Here is a 20812-nt window from a genome sequence, read left to right as displayed (position 1 = left end):
ATGGCTTAGAAACCATACCATGCTTTTACAGCATTATTTTATAATACTCTTCGTACTGTACGCATTGTACTTTACAGCCAGTATCACGATTGTAGCAGTTCATTTCTTCTGCATGAGAAAGAAGACTGTTCAATAAATACTTTTAATGAAAACGCCTGTCTCTCTATTTCTCTGCACCTCTGGTGAAACGAAGCATGCACAATTGACTGAGTGAAATATCTATCTATTGTTTCCACGACTCTAGAGATATATTTCTTATTCTTGGGAAACAAAGTCGTCATGTTTATGCGGTTGTCAGAAACTAATGCCTTCTTGTTTATTTGAGAAAGTTTCTAGTGACCTCTGAGCTAGCTGGCACTCACAATTAAGTCTAATATATTCGATAGAGACCTAGTAGACCTAAGTCCTACGTCAATTCTATAGTATATATTATTCCAATGCGCAGAGCCTATTGGGAATATAGGAACTACATTACGCTACTCCCTCCCACCGAACACCAGAACCAAATACTAAACCAACGGGGACTTTCCTCCCTCCCCCAAAATACCAGAAGCAAATACTAAACCAACGGGGACTCTCCTCCCTCCCAACAAACACCAGAACCAAATACTAAACCAACGGGGACCCTCTCTCCATCCTCCCACTAAACACCAGAAACAAATACTAAACCAACGGGGACTCTACTCCCTCCCACCAAACACCAGAACCAAATACTAAACCAACGGGACTCTCTCTCCTCCCTCCCACCAAACACCAGAACCAAATACTAAACCAATGGGGACCCTCTCTCCTTCCTCCCACCAAACATCAGAACCAAATACTAAACCAATGGGGACACTCTCTCCCTCCCACCAAACACCAGAACCAAATACTAAACCAAGGGGGACCCTCTCTCCTTCCTCCCACCAAACATCAGAACCACATACTAAACTAACGGGGACTCCCCTCCCTCCCTCCCACCAAACACCTGAACCAAATACTAAACCAAAGGGGACCCTACTCCCTCCCACCAAATACCAGGACCAAATACTAAACCAACGGGACTCTCTCTCCTCCCTCCCACCAAACACCAGAACCAAATATTAAACCAATGGGTACCCTCTCTCCTCCCTCCCACCAAATACCAGAACAAAATACTAAACCAACGGGGACCCTCCCTCCCCCCTCCCAGCAAACACCAGAACCAAATACTAAACCAACGGGTGCCCTCTCTCCTCTCTCCCACCAAACAGCAGAACCATATACTAAACCAAAGGGGACTCTACTCCCTCCCACCAAATACCAGGACCAAATACTAAACCGACGGGGACTCTCTCTCCTCCCTCCCACCAAACACCAGAACCAAATACTAAACCAACGGAGACTCTCTCTCCTCCCTCCCACCAAACACCAGAACCAAATACTAAACCAACGGGTACGCTCTCTCCTCCCTCCCACCAAACACCAGAACCAAATACTAAACCAGCGGGGACTCTACTCCCTCCCACCAAACACCAGAACCAAATACTAAACCAACAGGTACCCTCTCTCCTCCCTCCCACCAAACACCAGACCCAAATACTAAACCAATGGGGACCCTCTCTCCTCCCTCCCACCAAACACCAGAAACACATACTAAACCAACGGGGACCCTCTCTGCTTCCTACCACCAGACATCAGAGCCACATACTAAACCAACGGGGACCCTCTCTCCTCCCTCCCACGAAACACCAGAACCAAATACTAAACCAACGGGAACTCTCTCTGCTCCCTCCCACCAAACACCAGAACCAAATACTAAACCAACAGGAACTCTCCTCCCTCCCACCAAACACCAGAACAAAATACAAAACCAACGGGGACTCTCCTCCGTCCCACCAAACACCAGAACCAAATACTAAACCAACAGGAACTCTACTCCCTCCCACCAAACACCAGAACCAAATACTAAACCAATGGGTACCCTCTACTCCCTCCCACCAAACACCAGAACCAAATACTAAACCAACGAGGACCCTCTCTCCTCCCTCCCACCAAACACCAGAACCAAATACTAACTCAACAGGGACTCCCCTCCCTCCCACCAAACACCAGAACCAAATACGGTGTCCTAGCTCTAGGACGCTCCCGCGCCGCACGGCCACCAGCTGCTGCGTGTGCTACCCCCTTCCTCTGTGTGCCTCGCTGCCCGTCTGCCGCCTCATAGCCACGCCCCCTCCTTCGAGCGGCGTGGCCCGGGATCGGCGCTCTTCTCCCTGTGCCCCTGGCGTTTTTTTGTGCTTAATTGTGTAATTTGCCCCTGGTGTTCTTACTGTATTTACTGTTTATTTGTGTTGGTATCTGCCTTCTTTGCTGTTTGCACCGCTGTATTGCCTGTCTCTCCCTGCCTGTCGCCGCCCTCCGTCTTCCCTCCCCGCTCCCCGCTTCCCGCCACCACCGCTGACCCCGCCCCTTTTTTCCTTCTGTTCCCTCCCCGCTCCCGCCTCCCAGCTGCTCCGCCCACCCGCGCACTTCGCCATATATGGCGACCGTGCGAACGCGCAGCGGGCGCGCCGATTGTGCGCCGAAGGCGCGCCAAAGGTAAGCCCGTCTGCGCCCGTCCGCGCCTGGACCGCGCCCAGTGCCAGGACCCCTGGCCCCCGAGGACCCCGTCCGATCCGCCTGACGTACACCGCCGCCACCCTCCTCGCACTCAACACCGGCCGAGTCCCGGGATGCTACCAAGCCAACACACGACGCTCCCACGGACCCTTCAGCTGCAACACCTGCAAGTTCACCTGCATCCGGACCTGCCCGACAACAGCACCTGCCAAGCCGAACACCAGCAGCAACCACCTCAAGTGCATCCTGCTCAACACCCGCTCCGTCCACAGACACGCCATCGAACTCTGGAACCTCCTAGACGCCACAGCCCCTGACGTTGCCTTCATCACGGAGACCTGGATGAACGCCTCCTCAGCGCCCGACATCGCTATCGCCATCCCAGAGGGCTACAAGATCACCCGGAGGGACCGCAACGCCAACCAGGTGGGAGGAGGCATCGCCATCATCCACAGGAACACCATCCGCATCACGACCAGCACAGACAACGCCCCACCCTCCGCCGAACACCTGCATTTCCAGATCCACACCGACCCGAAGACCACCCTCAGAGGCACCCTGATCTACCGACCTCCGGGACCACGCCCTCAATTCAGCGAGGACATCGCCGACTTCGTCAGCCCGCACGCCCTCCCCTCCGCTGACTACATCCTCCTGGGGGACTTCAACTTCCACCTGGAGAACAACAACGACTGCAACACCAGCACCCTGCTCGACAACCTCGCCAACCTTGGACTCAAGCAGCTGGTGTCCACCCCCACCCACCTCGCCGGACACACGCTCGACGCCATCTTCTCATCCAGCAAAGACATCGCCTTCAGCCACGCCACAGAACTCGACTGGACGGATCACAGATGCATCCACTTCACCTTCAGAAGAACGACGATCCACCACCACCAGCAACAGGTTGCCCGAAGAAGCTGGAACAAGATCAGAGCCGACCAGCTCGCCGCCTCCCTGAGCCAGCACCCTCCGGCCAGCTCAGCGAACCCCAGCCAGGCCGCCGACAACCTCACGAAGTGGATCAGTAACTGCGCGGACGAACTCGCCCCACTGAGGACCCCGCCCAGCAGACCCGGCAGTAAGAGAGCCCCATGGTTCACCGACGAACTCAAGAGCTCCAAGAAGAACTGCCGAGCCCTCGAGAAAGTCTGGAGAAAGGAACCCACACCGGACAACAGGACCACCCTCAAGCTCGCCACCCGGAAACACCACCAACTGATCCGCACCGCCAAGAAAACGGCTTTCAAGAACCGACTGGACAACAACGCACACAACTGCAAGGAACTCTTCAACATCGTGAAAGAGCTCTCCAACCCCAACGCCGGAAACAACAACATCACCCCATCGCAAGACCTCTGCAACTCCCTCGCCTCCTACTTCCACAACAAGATCGCGGACATACACAACAGCTTCAGCACCCATCCGACCCACGCCACGACCACAGCAACGCCGCCCACCACCATCCTCCGAGCCTGGACCCCGACCAGCACCGAAGACACCATCCGCGTGATGAACTCCGTCCACTCCGGATCTCCGACCGACCCCTGCCCCCACCACATCTTCAACAAGGCAGACGCCGTCATCGCACCCCACCTGCGGGACATTATCAACACCTCATTCAACACCGCCACCTTCCCCGAGAGCTGGAAGCACGCCAAACTCAGCGCTCTACTCAAGAAACCTACGGCAGACCCCACCGAACTCAAGAATTACCGCCCCATCTCTCTACTCCCGTTTCCAGCCAAAGTCATCGAGAAGACCGTCAACAAACAGCTGGCCACCTTTCTCGAGACGAATGGATCCCTCGACCCATCGCAGTCCGGATTCCGTGCCAACCACAGCACCGAGACCGCCCTCATCGCCGCCACCGACGACATCCGAGCCCTGATGGACAATGGAGAAACAGCGGCCCTCATCCTCCTAGACCTCTCCGCGGCTTTCGACACAGTCTGCCACCGCACCCTAGTACAGCGCCTCGGCAACGTCGGAATCCAGGAGAAGGCACTGGAATTGATCGCCTCCTTCCTCGACGGAAGAACACAGAGGGTCCGCCTACCACCGTACAAGTCAGAGGCCACCGAAGTCATCTGCGGCGTCCCTCAAGGATCCTCGCTGAGCCCGACACTCTTCAACGTCTATATGAGCCCCCTCGCGGCCATCGCACGCCAACACAACCTCAACATAATCTCCTACGCCGAAGACACCCAGCTGATCCTCTCCCTGACCAACGACCCCGACGCCGCCAGAGCCAACCTGCACGAAGGGATGAAAGACGTAGCCGAGTGGATGATGACGAGCCGCCTGAAACTGAACTCAGACAAGACGGAGGTCCTCATCCTGGGCTCCTCGCCCTCCGCCTGGGACGACTCCTGGTGGCCCCCCGCCCTGGGCACCGCACCCAAGCCAATGAACCACGCACGCAACCTAGGCTTCATCCTGGACTCCTCCCTCTCCATGACCAAGCAAGTCAACGCCGTCTCCTCGTCGTGCTTCAACATCCTGCGCATGCTTCGGAAGATCTTCTGGCGGATCCCCACGGAGACCAGGAAGACCGTCACCCAGGCCCTCGTCACCAGCCGACTGGACTACGGCAACGCACTCTACGCCGGAACCACCGCCAAGCTCCAGAAGAGACTCCGGCGGATCCAGAACGCCTCAGCCAGACTCATCCTCGACATCCCACGGAACAGCCACATCTCCGGACACCTGAGAGACCTGCACTGGCTCCCCGTCAACAAAAGAATCACCTTCCGGCTCCTCACCCACGCACACAAAGCCCTACACGATCAAGGCCCGAGCTACCTCAACAACCGAATCAACTTCTACGCTCCCAAACGCCAACTCCGCTCTGCCAGCCGCGCCCTCGCCGCCGTCCCACGCATCCGCAGAGCCACCACAGGAGGAAGGTCCTTCTCCTACCTGGCCGCCAAGTCCTGGAACTCCCTCCCTGCCGACCTGCGCCTGACCCAAGACCACCTCTCCTTCAGGAAGAAGCTCAAGACCTGGCTGTTCGAGCAGTAACGGCACCCCCCCCGCCCCCAGCGCCTCGAGACCCTACGGGTAGGTAGTGCACTCTATAAATGTCTATGATTGATTGATTGATTGATTGATACTAAACTAACATGAACTACTCCCTCCCACCAAACACCAGAACCAAATACTAAACCAATGGATACCCTCTACTCCCTCCCACCAAACACCAGAACCAAATACTAAACCAACGGGGACCCTCTCTCCTCCCTCCCACCAAACACCAGAACCAAATACTAAACCAACAGGGACTCCCCTCCCTCCCACCAAACACCAGAACCAAATACTAAACCAACAGGAACTCTACTCCCTCCCACCAAACACCAGAACCAAATACTAAACCAATGGGTACCCTCTACTCCCTCCCACCAAACACCAGAACCAAATACTAAACCAACGGGGACCCTCTCTCCTCCCTCCCACCAAACACTAGAACCAAATACTAAACCAACGGGGATTCTCCTCCCTCCCACCAAACACCAGAACCAAATACTAAACCAACGGGGATTCTCCTCCCTCCCACCAAACACCAGAACCGAATACTAAACCAACGGGGACCCTCTCTCCTCCCTCCCACCAAACACCGCACAGAACATACACAGGCCACACACAGCAATTCTTGCCCAGCTCCGGTCAGCGATATAGAAATGGCAGTAAAGCAATATACGTAACTTACCATCATATTTAACTCTACAGTCACTGAGAAAAGGCCTGGATGCTCCATGAAGTACAAACTAAAACAAGCATTGGCAAAGCAATCTCAGCAATTTGAGATCTATAGGCGTTGTCAATATTAATGTCTTTTAGCTATGTGTTAATTGCTTATCCACTGTCTCTGTATTATATAAATAACTTTTGTATTAGTGATAAGTTGGTAGAGCCTGTGCCGGTAATTTGGATTTTTTTAGATTTATTTGTTCTGTCTCAAGGGTGTTTGTCATTGGTGCTTAGCCATGGTGTATAACATCCCTGATGTTGTTAAGCTTGGCTAAATATGATGTTTTTTATGTGTATGATGGGGCTGGCCGCATCATATTGTTTGACGTAGGGTAGTACAAAGAGGAGAGGGCAATGTGAACAAGTAAGAAAAGCTGGCAGGGGAGCATACAAGGGGAGTATGCATAGAGCAAGCAAAAGGAAGAGCCGGCAGGGGAGCATACAAGGGGAGCATGCGCAGGGCATGCATAAGGAAGAGCCGGCAGGGGAGCATACTAGGGGAGCATGCACAGAGCATGCATAAGGAAGAGCCAGCAGGGAGCATATTAGGGGAGCATGCGCAGAGCATGCATAAGGAAGAGCCGGCAGGGGAGCATACAAGAGGAGCATGCACAGAGCATGGATAAGGAAGAGCCAGCAGAGGAGCATACAAGAGGAGCATGTGCAGAGCATGCATAAGGAAGAGCTAGCAGAGGAGCATCCACAGAGCATGCATAAGGAAGATTCGGCAGGAGAGCATACAGAGGACCAAGCACAGAGCAAGCAAAAGGAAGAGCCGGCAAGGGAGCATACAAGGGGAGCATGCGCAGAGCATGCATAAGGAAGAGCCGGCAGGGGAGCATATTTGGTGGGGCATGCGCAGACCATGCATAAGGAAGAGCCGGCAGGGGAGCATATAAGAGGAGCATGCAGCCGGCAGGGGAGCATGCACAGAGCAAGCAAAAGGAAGAGCAGGCAGAGGAGCATACGAGGGGAGCATGCACAGAGCATGCATAAGGAAGAGCCAGCAGGGGAGCATACAAGGGGCGCATGAGCAGAGCATGTATAAGGAAGAGTGGCAGAGGAGCATACAAGAGGAGCATGCGCAGAGAAAGCATAAGGAAGAGCCGGCAGAGAAGCATACAAAAGGAGCATGCGCAGCACATGCATAAGGAAGAGCCAGCAGAGGATCTTACAAGAGGAGCATGCGCAGAGCATGCATATGGAAGTGCCGGCAGGGGAGCATACAAGGGGCGCATGAGCAGAGCATGTATAAGGAAGAGCTGGCAGGGGAGCATACAAGAGGAGCATGCAGCTGGCAGGAGAGCATACAAGGGGAGCATGCAGCCGGCAGGGGAGCATACAAGAGGAGCATGCAGCCGGCAGGGGAGCATACATGTGGAGCATGAACAGAGCAAGCATAAGGAAAAGCTGGCAGGGAAGCATGCAAGAGGAGCATGCACAGAGCATGCATAAGGAAGAGCCGGCAGGGGAGCATACAAGTGGAGCATGCAGCCGGCAGGGGAGCATACAAGAGGAGCATGCAGCCGGCAGGGGAGCATACAAGGGGAGTATGCACAGAGCATGCATAAGGAAGAGCCGGCAGGGGAGCATACAAGAGGAGCATGCAGCTGGCAGGGGAGCATACAAGGGGAGTATGCACAGAGCATGCATAAGGAAGAGTTGGCAGGGGAGCATACAAGAGGAGCATGCAGCTGGCAGGAGAGCATACAAGGGGAGCATGCAGCCGGCAGGGGAGCATACAAGAGGAGCATGCAGGGGAGCATACATGTAGAGCATGAACAGAGCAAGCATAAGGAAAAGCTGGCAGGGAAGCATGCAAGAGGAGCATGCGCAGAGCATGCATAAGGAAGAGCCGGCAGGGGAGCATACAAGTGGAGCATGCAGCCGGCAGGGGAGCATACAAGAGGAGCATGCAGCCGGCAGGGGAGCATACAAGGGGAGTATGCACAGAGCATGCATAAGGAAGAGCCGGCAGGGGAGCATACAAGAGGAGCATACACCTGGAAGGAGAGCATACAAGGGGAGCATGCAGCCGGCAGGGGAGCATACAAGAGGAGTATGCACAGAGCATGCATAAGGAAGAGCCGGCAGAGGAGCATACGAGGGGAGCATGCACAGAGCAAGCATAAGGAAGAGTCGGCAGGGGAGCATGCAAGAGGAGCATGCGCAGAGCATGCATAAGGAAGAGCCGGCAGGGGAGCCAGCAGGGGAGCATGCAGCCGGCAGGGGAGCATACAAGAGGAGTATGCACAGAGCATGCATATGGAAGAGCCGGCAGAGGAGCATACAAGAGGAGCATTCTCAGGTCCGTCTGTGGTCAGTGGGCAACATGGGCGAGCACCATGCACAGGGCATGGTCGGATTTCAAAGGGCAGAGTGGACACACATAGGAGGAGATTTTTAAAAATCGATTGAGAGTACCATAAAGAAATGTGTGCAGCCTTGAGAAAATAGCCTCAGTCCCGGAGACGGGTTTTCAATACTACTTTTATATCAATGCACCCCAATTGTTTCCAATATGATCACGTTATGGACAGTAGATCAGTGACCGCCTGTAAGCCCTTCAGGGTTTTGAAGTAACTTCAAGGCACTTTCTTCAGGCTACTATGAGTGCAAATGTGGTACTTTTTGATGTTAATCCTTTTCTATGAATTTCACTACTTGTGTAAACTCAAGAGAGTGACAATAAGAGGGTCACACGTAACGTAAAGGTATGTCACAGATAAGCACACTAAAACCTTGGATATGTTATCTCGCACATAAACAATATGAAAACTTGGCAGCTATGTCTATGAAAAGTGCGTAAATGTACGATGGACACACTTCAAATGTATCCGAGTATACATTAACCTATAAAGAGTACATCAATTACATTTTCTACCAAGGCGAGGGTCACACAATACATAAGGGGCTGCACAGTGCCAAAAGTGGAAGCACTAACACTGCCGGGGGAGAATGGGTGGCTCAGCCTATCCCCAGTCCCCAAACACCCATACCTGCGACAGCAACACAAAGTGCACAGGGCATGTCGAGGCGCCCTGTGGCCACATGAGCTCCGGAGCCACGGAGGTGAAGGGCAGCTGCACCGCGGGAGCCATGCTCGTAGAACAGTACACAGTGGAGCAGAGAAAGTCTTTTATTTATTTTTAATTTCATTTTTATTATTTAAGTAGCATAGCGGGTACAGGTACAACAACAGCACAATGCAGTAAATAGTGTATGTATACAATAAGGTACGGTCAGCGGTCCTGATCAGCATGGGCAACCATCTACATCACACCTTTACATTTCCAAGTTTGGGCGGTGGGGGGGGGGTCCCCTCAGAGACCAATGTGTGGGAATGAAGATACCTCTTAGTAGGTCTTGTTTGGGTGGGCCTGGCCCACCCGGTCCCCCTGCTAGAACCAGGCCTGGTCCTCACTCAGACCAACTCTATGTAGCCATACAAGAGTTCTGTAAATTCGATGGAGGAACTTGAAGTGATGAACCTCAATCTTTAGTTAGGGGATACGTCTCTAGCCTGTGCACAGCAGTAAGCCCATTGCTCATCCTCGGCTCGTCTCAAACTTTGCGCGCAGCCGGTACACATATTGGCACCTCACGCTGCCTCACTGCGTACAGGCAGGTGATGAGTTTACATGGTGATTGTTGTGTCCGGCTTGACACATTCTAGTTGTTCCAGTCTGTAATCCTACAGTAAACACCCACCCACCACTGTGTCACGAGGCACGTGACACAGTTAATAAAAGGAGCCGAGGGCACGTGCTCGTGGCTCCTTAACCCACTTTCCATCGGAGTGTCTGTGTCCAGTCATTGCCCTAATGCGGGCCTAGGGCCCTCGACACAACAATGGCGACGAGGGTGGTATCTGTGCCCAGCGTGCCACAGCCACTTTCATCGTGGGTTAAGGGGAGAGAGCAGCAGGGCGACATCGTGCCCCTCCCCTCCCCCAGGATCGGCGCCAGCCTGCCGAGTGGCCCACTGGGCGTGTGCCTTGCCCCGGGCCCAGAGGTCCATCTCGAGGTGACCGGGAGCCTACCCCGCACCTCACGCGTCCGCACTGAACGGCCCCCTGTGAAGAGTGCCTCGGGGGAGAAAAGCAGGCCAAGCGGAGCCCACCCGCGGTGGCAGCAACCCAGCGACCCCACTGGAGAGAGCGGACCGGCCAGAGCCCACCTGTACCGACCGCAACGGAGCCCGGGTGTAAGCGGACCGTCCGGAGCCCATCCGCGTCGGCCGCTATGGCCCCAACTGAGAGGTGACCTCTGAAGAGCCCACCCGCGTGTAAGGTAAAGGCCCGTCGGCAGAAGGTGAGCCTGCCCACAAAAGAAGTGAGATGTGGGAGTCCACCCCACATCTATGGCCAAAAGTGAACATTGACCCGCTGTGAGGCCCCGCAGCTGGCAAGCACCCCGGCGCAGCATGAGCGTGAAGGGGTCTGCTGCAAAGTGCCAAGGGGAGAGCAATGGCAGCCTCTACCTAGCACTGCCGTGAGGGGAACAGGACCGGCGGAGCCCTCCCGCGGCCTGCCTGCAGCGTCCCTGCGCCGCGCAGCGTATGTGCAGTGAGGCTGCGGCGGCGGGGTGGATAATCTTTAAAGGGACCGCCGGGTAGCGTGTGGAGAGCTGCCGGGCGGGAGTGTACTGGAGGCGGAGCCCACCCGCACTGACTCACAGACGCTGTCCGCCCAGCGGGCACACACCCCGCATTGAGAAAATCTGCCCCAGCCCCCCTGCCCACGCGAGAAGCTGCCGCGGGCAGGGAGGAAAAGAGAAACTGCAGGAGATGGCCGCAAAACAAAGAAAAAAAGGGAAAACAATGTGCCCCCACCTCCTGGATCCCCGGCAAAAGAAGAGCAAAGCCTACAAACGGCTAGCGCCGCCAACACTGGAAGATGACTGCAAATGCAGCGCTGCAAGCTGCATACTGCCCCCAACGAGAAAAAAAAAACTAAAGAAAAGAGATGGGACTTACCTGTGGTCAGCAGTGACTCCAGTCCCCTCCTGTCCTGCACACTCCTGGACAACAGGTCCTGCAAGCCCTGGACTCCAAGCACAAACAACAGGAGAGAAAGTCAAGTTAAAAGTAAGCTGCTGCTGAAGGGAACCCAAATCCTACACTGCCATCTAGTGGACACTGGGGGGTATTGCACCAAAAGAAGCCCATGAAGCAAACCAGCACAAGACAATCCCAGGGATGTGGATCAGTAGTGGAAAGTAAGCCTGCAGCGACGCGGATGAAGACGGAGACCCATCATCACTGCTGAGGTGATGCCTGGTGGCCACAGGTGCTCACCGCAACCGCAGGAGAGACAACATCACCACGCTGGACAGCGAGGGAGATTCAAAACGTCTACCGCAAGCAGCAAGGTTCAAGGGCAACCGATGGAAGCACGCAAGTGTACCCCGGATGCGGACAGTACAGGACAGCGCCTGAGAGCGAGGAAGCCGCACCCAGAGCACTAGAAGATGTGTGCAGCAAGTACCTAAGTGTTTGAAGAAGCAGAAGTGCAGCACGCACGTGGAGTAGCGCAACGACGCCAGAAAAGATAAAGAAGCTCAAGGACCAACGCTACACTGAAGATGTACCACGGACGGTACGACATGAAGCACGAACTTGCAACCACCATGCACAATGACGTGCAATGAAAGAATGACGCAAAGTCACCCCGCAGCCAGAGGAGGCGAAGAAACCACGCACGGTTAGCGCTCCAAGAAGCTAAAGAGCCTCACCGGCAGCGCGTACCGGAAGTGCGCCCACCGGAAAAGGTCCAAGGAGCGGTGACGTAACCCTCCGGAACCTGCAGAGCATACGAAGAGCGCAGACAAAAGTGCGCCAACGCCAAAGCACTGCAACGGGAGCTAATGGCGATCCCAACGATCGCAGACAGCAAGAAGACTCACGAAGAGGAAGCTGTCCACCCCTTCTGGTAGCAAGGAAGATCGCCTAAGAAGAAAAGTATGATCCGACCAGCCAGATGCATACCCAAAGAAAAGCCGACCAGTCAGATGGTCGCCCGAGAAGGAAAAGAGAAAGCTGACTTGCCAACAGGTCGCCGGAATGCTGACCCGCCATAAAGGCGCAGCGAAGGTATTCTGCCAGGAAGTCAGGATGAAGATGTCCTGCCAGAAGGTCCGATGTGAAGATCAAGAAGAGGTCCAGGGATGGGACCACGAAGAGGTCTAATGACACCGACCTGAAGAAAAGAAGTAAAACGGAGGCAAAAGAAAAGATCGCAATGACCGGTCCAGTCACAGAAGAGTGGAGAGAAGACAGTGTCCGAAAGCCAGGACAAGACCAGAGGGAAACAGGCGGAGTGCACGCTGCTTGAAGAAGCTTGGTCAGGAAGACAAAGACAGAAAGGTGACAGCACCGTGTCGTGAAAAGGAAAATGAAGAAAGAAGTCATGTGGCATAACACCATCAAGAACAGCATCTGGAAAAGGTGAGGAGAGGTGTGACAAGTCTACACACCAGAAGAAGAGGTGACAGACACCACAACATCGTGTACAGTGACCCACATGTCCAGGAAGACACTGATGGCACCAGGTACAGAACATGCATCTACTTACAAGACCCCGACGACCCGTTGACTACAGGAGAGCTCAGGCCGGACCATTGGCAACACCCACCTTTGGGATTGAGCGGAAGTCTGGATGCGGAGGGAGCTCAGATGTCCTGAAGAAGGAGAACTGACCAATCCATACCAGCCTGTGGAGATCCAAGGGGCAAAGGCCGCAGGGACACCGGTGGCAGAGGATCCCGACAAGAGAGATGGATCCGTCGCCGTCTACCCTGCACATCCCTGGAAGAAGAGGAACTTGTGCACGAAGGCAGGAGTCAACAACCACCCTTCAGGTGGAACTACGGACTCTGTGAGGTAGTACTCTCATCGTCTCCTCCATTCACACGCAGACTGTGGAGTTGGAGCAAGTGGAAACCTGATGAAAAGGGCCTCCGGGACATCTTGTGGCAGGAGAACACCCGCAAGAGGGGCATCCTAGTGAGAAGGATGTCTATCAACCACTCCCTCCTATGCAAGGTGGAGCCAAGCAGCTTACAGTGAAGAAACCGACGGACCAGTAGAAGACAACATCCGTCAAGTCTACCATCTGGTCATCCTGGTTGGCGTCACCCCCAAAAGCAAGATCTCAGTGGACTGACCAACACACCTCCAGGGCGCAAGTCCAGAAGAGCACGCCCACCGAGAACCAGGACGTCGAGCCCAGGACAACTGACGTCTCAGCAGCAATTCACACCGTTGTCATCTAGCGAACAGCTGAAGAGACTTATTTTTAAATTCATGATGATTGTATATTTATGTATTTCCTCCCACAGGGTCGGACTTTGCATTGCCTTAATTTTTATTAAATTTTGGGAGGAATGTTGTGTCCGGCTGGACACATTCTAGTTGTTCGAGTCTGTAATCCTACACTAAACACCCACCCACCACTGTGTCACGAGGCACGTGACACAGTTAATAAAAGGAGCCGAGCGCACGTGCTCGTGGCTCCTTAACCCACCATACATCCTGGTGTGCGTGTCCATTCATTATACCAATGAGGGCCTAGGGCCCCCAAACACAATAATGATGGGCTATTTAGAAAGTCCTCAAGCTTCTGGAACGTGAGGGGTGCTGCCGGGATCTGGAAATATGTAATTCTGTCAAGCAATCTGCTGTCCTCATCCGCAAGAATGCCTTAAAGCGATGTGAAGGTCCCAACGGGGAACGCGTCCCCCATTGTATGGATACAAAGCTTGTCCAGTCTCCCACACACTCCTGCGTCCTCCAGGAAAGGTAGATCCGGGCGACGCGGCAGGGGCAGAGAGGGAGCATACATCTCCACCAGATGCGCCCTTGGGCACAGTTCGTGCCAGGCTCATACCATGCAGCCAACAGTGTTTACCTCAGAGAATGGCCTAGCGCGATTTATATAGTACCATATGCAACGGTGTGGGGGACGCTTGTTCAAGTTCCGGTGCCATATGGGCATAAATTGGGTGGGAAAGATCCAATGAAAGTCGAACTGGGCTTGGGCGCAGTTATAAAAAAGCTCCATGTCTGGGGGTCCTAGTCCTCCTTGTTCGAAGGGCAGTGTTAGGGTCGCCCATGATACTCTGAGTTGTTTACCCGACCGAGTGAGCAATGTTAAGTTGGAGTGCAATGGCTTCTTGAATGCCGCAGCGAAAGTAAGCGGGAGAGTAATAAATACATACAGAAACTTAGGGAGAACAATCATTTTTGCAATTGCCAAGAGCCCTGCAAGCGACAATGGTAAGAGACCCATTGCCCCACCATGCTCTCAAGCCAGTTCATGAGTCTCCCGTAGTTGCATTGCCACATTTTTCCAATATTTTGGCTGAGCCAGATCCCAAGGTATTTCACTGGACCCTCAGCCCATCCCAGTGGTTCCATGACGATAGAAAGGAGCGGAGTACCAGGCATTCCTGCCGGGTACCCCAGGACACAGAGAAAGGGGGAGAGACAATTCTGTTTATCTGGAGCTGTGCCGTCTGGGAGGAATACAGAAGGGCGGTCAGTTTCTGAAATTTAGAGCTGATGCCCAATTGGGCTAGCAGGGCAAACATATACAGCCACTCCAGGGTGTCAAATTCCTTGGTGGCATTGAGGAATACTGCCGCCGCTGGGATCAAGGGGTCTATTTCCAGCATAGACGCAAAAAATGTGCACAAGTTGAGTAACGTGGTCCTTCTGGGGAGGAAGCCACACTGATCGGGTCTCAGTAGCAGAGGCAGGAGAGCGAGCAATCGAGACGCAATGAGTTTAGCCAGGAATTTATTTCCTAGGCTGATCATTGACAGCGGTCTGTAGGAGTCGCACATTAATGGGTCTTTGTCTGGATTCAAAATAGTGATAATAAATGCCTCCCAACGTGTGGAGGTAAGGACTCCTCGTACAAGAGAGTCATCATACATGTTAATGAGATGAGGTGCCAGCAATGGTGCAAATTCTTTATAAAAAGAAGCCGTAAGGCCGACCAGTCCCGGGGCCTTGTCCACTGGTAGAGCACGGATTACTCCAATCACCTCCTCTACCGAGAAAGGTTCATCTAGAGAGTTGCGGTGGCCACTGCCCACCCAGAGCAGCTGGATAGAATCAAAGAAGGCAGTCAGATCAGGGTAAATAGTGTTTTTGTTTTTCTAGCAACATATAAGAAGGAGTAGAAGGACATTATTTGCGCCTTTACAGCGGTATGGCCTGTTGCCATCTCACTATCTGTTGTGTGTAATTCACTAATGTAATCACTGGCCCATAGTTTCTTAAGGAGGCTAGCACATTTTTTACCTGCCCGATCTCCCTCTCCATACTGCCTGGCTCAGGATTTCTTCCACAGATAACAAATCTCTTTTAAAGCTGCTTCCTCAAGCTCAGCAACCTTGCCCTGATCATCCCTAAAATCTCATTTTTAGCGTTGGCTAAAAATTCCTTTCCCAGCTTGCGTATCTCTCCCTCAAGGCGACGACGATCGCCTCAAAGTGACCTCAGATTCCCTACTTGTTTCCCAATGCACTCCTCTCTGATTTCAGCTTTGAATGCCTCCCGGAGTGTGGAAGGGGATTGCAGCGTGCCCTCATTCTGCTCGAAATATTCTATTGTCGCTGTTTGGATTGCCTCACGGAATACTTGGTCGCGCAGAGACCCCGAGGGGAGTCGCCAGTTGAAGGCCTAACTGGGGGCACCTGTCAGAGTGAACCTAAGGAGTACCAGAGAGTGGTCGGATAGGGTTCTTGCCAGGTGAGAGGTCTTGGAGACCCCTGTCAGAATATCTTTTGAGACCAGCCAGAAGTCTTTCCTGGAAGATGTGGGTCCAGCCAAGGAAAGGCTAGTACCTTCTATGCAGTGTGCTTGTCGACGGTGCCACACGCCAACCAGTCCATAGTCCTCCATAATACTTTCCAGCTGTGCCGCCGCCCTGGGATGTGGTCGCCGAGCGCTACTCGATCTGTCTTTATCTGGGTCTAAGATAATGTTCATCTGTGAAGAACTTAAATGCAGGTAAAATGTAGTGAAAGAAGAAACTCCTGAAGCAGTCAAGTTGTAATCCAATATAAGTAGGTTTATTTCCTAATACAGCTGATCACGGGAGTGCTGCCGATCTCCAGCCAGGTCAAACAGTTAATGCCTAAACAACCGCTGTGTCCCTAACTGGAGAATGACACCACGAGAGATGCATCTTCAAACCACAACATGTTTGAAGATACACTCTCTGCAGGTGGGGAATGTGGAACACAGAATACACAATGAGTGTTCCAGGAACGGAACAAACAATAATAAATTAAATGGAAAAGAGACTTACAAGTGCAGATATAAAGAAACCTCATTACGTCATCTCATCCCCAGAAAATCGCGCCTGGTCCCAATGTGTCAGTCAGCCTCCGAACCTCACCAAAGAAGTCCAGATTGTCTACATTAGGGCAGAAGCAGATAGCAGTCTAATCGGGTGACCTCCCAGGGTGCCCGCAAGCATTACATAGCACCCACGTGGGTCTGGAAGAGCCATGCGCGTGCGCCACAGCAACCCTTTCCTCACGAGGAGCGCCACTCCTCTGGCATACTTCGAATACCATGCTATATGTTCCTCCCCAGTCCACCCTGCTCGCAGTCATGAGCAAGAAACCGATGTCCGTTCCTTGACGGTTAAGATAGGCCGCTACCAGTCTCGCCTTCCTTCTGTCATTTAAACCCCGGACATTCCAAGTGATTGCTTTCAGTGTGGTCGCATTCACCACAGGAGTACCCATGACAGACATAATGGTATCGCATTCACACAGCAGACATACTGCTCAAAGGCGCATAGTATAGGGAGGCCAGCGGAGAAAGGGGAGGGAGGGAGCAAAGAGAACAGTGCCAATATCGGCCCACACACCAGCCCTCCTGAAGCAACATACATGTAGCATAAATAAGCAGACAAGACAACTTTTTGTTGGAGAAAATTGGCTACAGGTTTATTAGCATACACATATACCAACATGGTGGGTTATCGTACAGGCGATCCAAACGCAAGCCTCCCCTCGGAGCCTAGCACCTGATGGGCCAACTTGCATCGTGGCCTTAGCTAATCGTTGCTTAGCGGTTGTGGTGAGGGATAGCCACTTCCACTTCCGGTGAACCATCGGTCCAGCCTCTTGCTCAGGCCCCCCCCCCCTATGAGGGGCGGAGCGTTCAAGCGACCCCCGGTTGTACAGGTTTCCAACCGCCCGTAGGATAGCGGGGCGCCGTCGCACCCCAGGGTCCACCGCACAGACTTCCTTGGGACATTAGGCCTCAGAACCATTTGTGCTCCTGAAGAGGGTACCCCTGAGTACCTTTCCACCTCTGGATTGCCCTGTAACTCTGCCTGCAACACAAATAAGAAGATTAGCACCCATGTCCCCCCCACCCTGAAAGCGCCGGGTACGCGGTAGGGAGGGAAATGGCGACAGGGTGAGGGCACAAAGAGGACGCCAGGTGGGTGGGGGAGGAATTTATAACTCTCCCCGCCCCCACCCGGCCAGAAGTAGTGAGCGGGACCCTGGCAGGGTCGCAGGACACTGGGCTGCCCCGTGTGCCATCTTGTGGCACTATGGGGGCCGCCCTTTCATGTGTGTCCCCTGCGGGGACGTGTCGGTCGGCCAGCATAGTGCAAATATCGGCCCACACACCAGCCCTCCTGAAGCTGAATCTTTACCATGAGACTGGGGCTATCACTGCCCCCGCTGCTAAGGCCAAGCCTGTCTGTTAGTTACGCGAAGTAATTGGTCCCTATACATTCTCGTCGGAGTAGAGTGGGGAATACATATGCAACCTCCAGCGCCTGAGGCAGTAGTAATGTGATGAGCTTGCTAGTAAGTCAATATATTCAAATGTAACACACTGGATGCTACCTCTTACTTTGTTATTGCTTCCGGTACTTGCGCCAGGGCCGCCATTGCCTACGCAATCTACAGTACTTGTAAAAGGCTGCCTGCCATGTATCCCAGAAATTACCTCCACTTATACTTTGTACGCTTCTGTAACTTAGCATTAAAGTCACTCCTTCATCCTGTAATGCACCCTTTGCTACTTCTAGTCTTGATTGCTCACGTTAGACACTTATCCTTATGTAACTAAGCCTTTGCCTCAGTGGGTTGATCACATGTGTTGCACTCTTACAAAAGCTCTGATCCTTTTCAGAAGTGCACTGACACCTTCCGGTACCGTCCTCGCTAATAAAGGGGGGCCAAAACGGTGCGCCCACCAGTGCGTAGCCCTGGACAGGAAATGCACAAGGCATTCCTGGGTAAAGCGGAGGAAGGAAGATTGGGAATAGTTAAATTATGTGAAGCAGATGGTTGCCGTATTTGAGCCCCGGGTTGTTGCCCCAACGAAACATACCAACCCTATGTATTTCTGAGCAGAGACACCTGGACACGATCTGGGTGGTGTAACTTGTGTGAAACCACCCCAAATTCCTGCTAAGAATTGCATGTGTAGGTCAAACCGATTTCAGACCCGAAACCGTACCTCTTAATTGTTGGTGGAACATAGTAACTAATGCGAAAGGCCAAACTGTGACTGAGTAAAGTCAGCAGTAATGATCCCTTCATACAACTTGCCCACCCACTCACGTGAAACTCTGATATCATTCATTGCAGCGCAGCTCGTTGGATGCTGGGCTTCTGCCCGTTACTAGTAGCCTGGAGTATTCTGCAATAGAAAAGTAAAGGTGTTGAGATGTTGTACTCATCCCTTGGCCGTTGCACTGCAACATGGGATATAAATGGTGTGTAGGAAGGCTGCGGAGCGTCCCTCAAAGACTCGAACCCGGTTCCCCCGTAATAACAAAATGCGTGCACAACGGGGAACTCGAGTGAGACACGCTGCACTGCCGACTGAAAGGCCGGAGTTGCAGCTCCACCAACCCCAGCGGATCACTGACATAACCTCGACAGACCGAATATCGACTGGACAAAATATCGATGACTAATTATCGACAACAAAATTATCGATTTACTATACTTACACAACAAACATCAAAAATATCGACTACACAATATCGACTACTAAAAAGAACGACTACAACAATATCGACTCACAACATTATCGATTTCTAAAACACCGATTATTAAATATTTATATAACAACAGTCAAAATATCGATTACACAAACATAGATAGCAAATTTATCGATTGTAAAAAAATCGCCATGAATAGATCCTAGAATAAATGACTTTCTTATTTAATAATTAAGTCATACTGATCATAAAAAATCAGATTTAGTTAATATAAATAGATGACATATATTATATATTTTCATAACATTTACAACACACAATAAATACTAACATACATTTTATAATACATAAACAATGTTTCGACCTTCTACACATTTCTTACAACTAATTATATATATTCCTCCACTTTACAAATATCAAAATAACATTACCTAGAACATTACCTATACAAAATAAATCCTTACACATTGAATAAACGTTAATTGGCGTCACCCATATAAGGAAAGCAATTAGCATAACAGAAAAAAAAATTCAAATCAACAAATAAAAACAGACTATCCATTTAAACAACCAATCCTATTTCTGAAACAATTAACCTAATACTATATAAATGAAATAATAAGTAACTAAAAACGCAGTATACATCTCCTAAGTAAAGGAAGACGAAACTCTGCTGGATTTCTGGAAGAAAACTGATGGACTTCAACAGAAAGAGACCTACACATATCTAAAGTAAGTACTACTACATTATTAGTCAGCGAAAATGTAACTCTCAAAGCTCACACCTATATTTTAAAGCAAAATACATCAAATATATCTTTTTTTTTTAGCAGTCATCCTACAGACGAAAAAAAAAACAGAAGACCTACACAACACCTGGACATCAAAAGTTACATATAAAAAAGTAAGTATATATTAGAAATGTAAAATCGAGAATTAATAGATAGGTAACTAAATCTAAACTAGCAAAAAACGTCGGACAAATTATCATAAATAGTAATAAAATATTTCTACACATTTTCTCAACTTCCACAGGTACAAAAATATATACACAGAAAATAACAGTTTGAAGAACATCAACAGCTGAAAATAACGACTTGAAAGCATCAAAACATTTACAGGTAAAATACAAATGTGTGAAACTGTATAATGTGATTAGAACATTTTTTTTTCTTAAAAAATATTTACATTCTCTTTTAATTACCTCCTAGCACTACAATACTATCATGACTGAAGGAGCTAAATTCATTTATTCACAAAAAGGGAAAATGCTTCTTTGTTACATGGGATATGTCTACACTCAAGAGAAACAAAAAGATTTGAAAGTGTTTTGGAAGTGTACGAAATATTATGCCAACAAATGTTATGGTAGAGCTATAACTCAGGAAACTACTGTTACTTATACTAAAGAACATAATCACCCACCCAATGTAACAGAAATAGAGATTAGACAAATGCTAGATTCCCTTAAAGAAGCTAGTACTA

The sequence above is a fragment of the Lissotriton helveticus genome, chromosome 6, assembly GCF_964261635.1.
Source record: "Lissotriton helveticus chromosome 6, aLisHel1.1, whole genome shotgun sequence".
Classification (NCBI taxonomy): Eukaryota; Metazoa; Chordata; class Amphibia; order Caudata; family Salamandridae; genus Lissotriton; species Lissotriton helveticus.
Note: the sequence above shows the minus strand (reverse complement) of the source record.